Source organism: Sprattus sprattus (genome assembly GCF_963457725.1).
Source record: "Sprattus sprattus genome assembly, chromosome: 21".
NCBI lineage: Eukaryota > Metazoa > Chordata > Actinopteri > Clupeiformes > Clupeidae > Sprattus > Sprattus sprattus.
Window position 1 is genome coordinate 12375447 of NC_137919.1, and position 6000 is coordinate 12381446.

Sequence of the window (6000 nt, forward strand, 5' to 3'; positions counted from 1 at the left end):
GCTATTTTTTGGGGGGATAGACACGGCCGCAAGCTAAACTTTGACTTTAGCTGATGAGGTTGCTTACAGTGGGGCATGGGCACGTGCTTGTGGGCCTAGCTACCAACGCGGTTGCAGGGCATTGTGGGGCTCGCAGTTTTACTGGTGCTAATAAAGCAAAAAGCCACCTGGATGATCATAGCACAGATAAAAGTGTGTTCAGACTAAATCACAGCTATTTTTCCTGAGGGCACACTAAGCTATGGCTTTGTAAAGATGGCCTACTATTAAATTATTGCCTAAAAAATGCCCCCTATATTTGTACATGAATGAACACAGCTCTGTTTTGAAGGGCCACCTAGTGGAGGTGCCTTGGGCTGCCTTTGATCTAGTTGGCAGCTTCAAAAGTCTGTGGTCCCTACATTCATTTGGCAAAATTTCAGGACGGTTGAATGAAGGCACACAAATATTTTGAAGGTGAAATCATACCATGACTACTTGGAAAAAGTTTGAATATAACCTAAAGGAGTCATGTATCAGCCCTTATGGTAAACTGCCTGAATCTCATTTGGCTCTTAAAGAAACTTGTACAGTTATACAGTTATACTGGAGAGCTAAAATTTGGGGATTCAACTCTGTTTTAGTGGACATTGACAGCGCATTCATTTTGAAAGAGGAACAGAGACACGCTATCAAGGTATTTGTCGATTGAAAAGATGTTTTTGCCGTCCTTCCTACGGGATACGGTAAAAGTTGAATGTATAAGCTGGCCCCGATGGTCATACTACGTTGCTCTGACTGGTTCTAGGTACATCCAATTGAGCAAAGAGGTATTTTGTTTAAAACCCGCCCCATAATCACAGCCCAATGGAGCAGTATCAGACTCATATTCTGACTAGAATTATGAGTATGACATCGTCAGGCTACTTCTGTATGTCCTACTGTTGTCAATTCTGAGTCACCTCTCTCTCTTCTGCCCTCTACAGGTACAAACATGTCAGCAAAGATGTCCTGTGAAGATCAGGCAAAAGGGACTGGTTAGTTCCACATAGTTTTACAGTTGATTTGTTGTTTTTTCACAAGTGCCCAGGTTTCAAGGCTTCAGGCAGGAGGCTTGCCCGATGTTTAATAAAAGAAACTCTTTAGAACAACACTATGCAAGAATGTAACACTTTAATGCTTTTATACACAAATACCTTTAGTATCATCTTCAGGTATATGGTCATGTGAAGGACAGATAAACACACCTATGGTTCTGGCCAGCTGCCCAGGCTATGCGCTATGCAGTTCTGTGTAAACCGCCCCGCCCTGCTAGACCACCCTGTGTAAATGCACGTTTCTATCAATGCCAGCTGTGCTGTTAGTGTTGTTTCCTAGGTTTTTACATACATTGTAGGCGGTTATCTCACCAAAACTCCTCAGTGCTGGATATCAATTCTATAATAGTTCAAAGTTGATCCCTGAGGATGAAGGGGGAACTATTCTTTACTAGCACACCTTGGAAATACACCTCAAATCTCTAATCCACTTTAATGCTTGTATATCCATCTTTGATTATATGATTTTATAGTAAAGTAATTAAAGTGTAACTAACATAGATGATGTTAACAATTTGTAATACAATTTTAGGCACCAGTGGGTAAACTGCAGACTCATTTAATAGGTATTCATTCTTCCCCAGCTCAAAGTTCTAAGGGAGCAAATTGTTGCCAGTTAGCCGTGGATGAGATTGGTCTCCTGAAACTGAAGTTAACCATCCTGGCTGTCCTCTGTGTCATCCTTGGATCTTTTCTTGTGGCTTTTCAAGTGCTAGGTGAGTGTATTTGAAAAAAGGGAGGGCTCACTAGTGGGTTCATTAGTGTGCCAGCAAGGGTTAAAATGTGTATTTTATAGTACATTCTAGGCCATAAAAATTGACAAAATGCGTCAACAATATATAACCTTTACCATCATATACCACGTTAGTATTTATGTGATAAGTTATTCTGAAAAACATAGGATAAATACATGAGTTCGTCGAATGATTTAAATTAATAGATTGAAAAATCAAAACGAAATGAATTATATAGACGAAGATCAAAATAACAACACTTCTGACAATAATGATTACTCTGATAAATCTAACAAAATAATAGCATCCTTATTCTCTTTACAGCATTCATGAGGGTGGAGAATGTGGGTGAGTTAGCATGCATTAGTGAGTGAGTGAGTGAGTGAGTGAGTGAGTGAGTGAGTGAGTGAGTGAGTGAGTGAGTGAGTGAGTGAGTGAGTCATGGTGTGAGAGGATGAAAGACAGCAATATACCATCACAGAATAAGTCAATCTGACAATGAATGAGTGAAAATGTTTGTGTGAATGAGAATTTGTGAGTACATAGCCAAAATAAAAGACAGAAAGACTCTCAGTCCTACGTGGCAAAGACTACATTACCCATTACACCTCTTGTTCATGTAACTCTAACACATTTTTCTAACACAGTCTTTTTTGCAAAGTAATCCACTAACTATACAAATTTCGACTGGCTTTAGCTGAGCAACCAACTAACTGTCAACTAACCATGATTCTAACACAAACCCCAAATCTAACCTTTTCTGTTTTTATGACCGTGTTGTCCAAGGAACATGTTTGCATATTAAGGACATTTGTCCTTAACTATAGAAGATCTGCCACATGTTATGTACTTTCCAACATGTGTTAAAGAACATTCAAACTTACTGAGGGTGGAGCATGCCAATGTTTCATTGGCTTTGCAAGCTAATATTAGCCTGACGATGTCATACTCATGATTCTAGTCAGAATATGAGTCTGATACCGAACATTTGGGCTGTGATTATGGGGCGAGTTTCAACGAACCAGGAAAGAAAATGCCTATTCGCTGAATTGGATACCTAGAACCAATCAGAGCAACGTAGTAGCCTATTTCCATCTGATAGATTAAACTTTTACCTGATCCCGTAGGAAGGACGGCAAAAACATCTTTTCAATCGACAAATGCCTTGATCGCGTTTCTCTGTTCCTCTTTCAAAATGAATGCGCTGTCAATGTCTGTTGAGATATGCCTGCTCACGTTAATTAATTAGCATTAAGGCTACAAGCTACAGTTAGTTTCAATGGGTTTTTTGTGTACACGTTAGCAATGATCTAACAATAATGGTCTAGAGAGCTTTAGTTAAGACAAAAAATACTCTGCAACATTCGTGTTGCACATGCACAACTAACCAAGTCAATGTAGACATTAAAAAGTCGTGTAGATAGCTTAATTCACATAAAATATTCCCCACTAAGCACCCGAGACGCGGCCATCTTGGTCGGAGTTCGAATCTACCGGTTAATTCAACTCAAGCGTTGGTATCTGTCCATCAACGTATAAAGCCCGCCCTGACAATTTGATTGGTCCGGTTTTATCCTACCGATGAAACTCTCTCCCAATTAGCCCAGAGCCAGACCAAATCTCCCTGACCAAAATTTTTGTGGGCGGGGTTTGGGCTGGTATCCAGGCTAAGCTAATATGTCAGTTGGGGAGAAATGCAAAAGCACTGTAGAAATATGGAACATGGCTTCTTTGCTGTAGGGTATGTAAGGTATGTTTACATTTGATATGGATAGCTGGCACCAATTTCTCTGAATTTGTTTTTTGCTTACCCAAGACATTAGACAGAATTTGGAAATGCTGCAGTAATTAATAGATTGAAAAATCAAAACTTAATTAATTATATAGACATAGATTACTGTGATAAATACATAAAAAATAACCCTTAGTTATTTACAGATCTTTTGAAGGTGGAGACTGCAGGTGAGTTGCAGTGAGCTAAGAGCATGCGTGAGTGAGTGAGTGAATGAGTGAGTGAGTGAGTGAGAGAGTGAATGAGTGAGTGAGTGAGTGAGTGAGTGAGTGAGTGAGATAGTGAGTGAATGAGTGAGTGAATGAGTGAGTGAGTGAGTGAATGAGTGAGTGAGTGAGTGAGTGAATGAGTGAGTGAGTGAATGAGTGAGTGAATGAGTGAGTGAATGAGTGAGTGAGTGAGTGAATGAGTGAGTGAGTGAGTGAATGAGTGAGTGAGTGAGTGAGTGAGTGAGTGAGTGAGTGAGTGAGTGAGTGAGTGAGTGAGTGAGTGAAAGGATGAAAGACAGCAATATACCAGGACAGAATAAGACAATCTGACAATAAATAAGTGGAAATGTTTGTGAGTATTTGTTAGTAAATAGTAAAATTGAAAGACAGAGAGACTCACATTTTCAAACAGAGGGTGGAGCACGCCAATGTTACTTTGGCTTCCCAATCTAATATGTCAGGTGGGGAGAATGGCACAAGCACTGTATTTCAATGTGTTTATCATGGATTCTTAGCTGAAAGGTATTGGTATAGGTGTTTTTATCTCCCACAGTCAGGGAGATTGATTTGTTTTCCTGAAAGCAAAACATGAGAAAATGGATAAGCACTGCATTATTGTTGACTAAATCTCTGTGGAATTCCTTAAAAATAACTCACTAAAAACTGGAAACAAATCATGAGAAATGCCTATAAATGCATTATTGTTTACTAAATCATTAACTAAATCATTAACGCTGGACTTCTCTGGTAAAGAAAATAATTGCCTCTTTTTCATACACAAAGGGAAAACCTGTCCCTTATGAACTGACTGGAAAGTTTTCTGTTATGATGATATTTAGATGTGCTTCATGCTCATACATTATTTTATTCTGGACATCTTTTTATGGTATAGTTTGATATTGGTGTATTTTCTTTCTACAGACACTGAAAGGATGCTAATTGAGCAGAAGAACAGAAATGATAATCTCACCAAGGAGAACACAAGACTTGAGAATGAGCTACAAGGTGAGATTTCCATACATCTGTGGTGGACTGAAAAGAGCGGTCTTTGTTATGGACAAAGCAACAGTATATAAATACAGTATGTCAAAAAATCATGACAAACTAAATGTCAGTTCTAGTGGTCATAATGAATTGCATTCCTTTAAAAGGAGTAAAAAATTGTGCGGATAACTGGGAGTACTACGATGGATCATGTTACCACTTCTCCACTGATAAGAAGACCTGGATTGAGAGTAGAGATGCCTGTCAGACTATGGGAGGATACCTGGTCATCATAAACAGTCAAAAGGAAATGGTATGACATGAATTCCAAATATTTCAAATCTGTTCACTCTAATCAGTAGTGGCTGGTGAACTCATTGTTGGTGCAGTAGCCCCCTGTCCTATACCTCCAACATACCTGAGAGCAGCAACTGTTTACAAGTGTCCAGACCATTAGTGTGGGGATGACTTGCATATATATACAGCATTATTTACATGATGTGTTAAACACCAGGTTAATGATACGTGTCTCAGAGGGCCACTCAAGATCATTTCCTTACCTGATATAACATCAGCAACAGCATCCTGTTTTAAATTATAACACGAGTAGATGGAATTATAACACGGGTAGATGGAATCCACCATTCTGAGAGTTAGTTCCGGGGTGTGCTATATTCTACGGTATAGTAACTGTACGACCTGTTTTCATCTACCTGAGCGTTCCATATCAGTACGCACTCAAAAGGAAATATCTATCCAAGATGGCGGCGTGTTGTGGCTAATGTAGTGGGGAATGTTTTATGTGAATTAAGCTATCTACACGACTTTTTATATGTCTTAATTGACTCGGTTAGTTGTTTCTGTGCTACGCGAATGTTGCAGAGTATTGAAAGTCTTTACTGAAAGTCTCGAATATTATTTGTAGTTGACTTTTAGCGCTTAGACCAAAAACCCATTTGAAACACACGTAGCTTTTGTGCTAGGTCTAACAGACGTTAAGTTCCCAATGCTATTTGTCTGTTGCATAGCAACAGCCACACAAAGGGGGACTATTTTCTCTTGGCTACTGAAATGCGATACACAACGTTTGGTGTCTACAACTTTTTTTGTGCTGAAAGGCAGCTTACTGTTTACTTTAATTGTACTTAATATTTATAAAGTCGCTGGCAACCGTGTTATAAAAGCAATAAGGTACTCGAGTCAGT

General features: G+C 39.1%; 1 pseudogene across 1 annotated transcript in view; it reads left to right on the forward strand.

The window, feature by feature from the left end:
- LOC308382119 overlaps window positions 1–5091 on the forward strand; it is a 44441-nt pseudogene extending 39350 nt beyond the window's left edge. The window contains exons 3-6 of the transcript in view: window positions 966–1016; window positions 1661–1792; window positions 4733–4816; window positions 4963–5091. The product of the transcript in view is annotated as an uncharacterized misc_RNA (transcript). The remainder of the gene's footprint in view (window positions 1–965; window positions 1017–1660; window positions 1793–4732; window positions 4817–4962) is intronic.
- The last annotated feature ends 909 nt before the right edge of the window (window positions 5092–6000 follow it).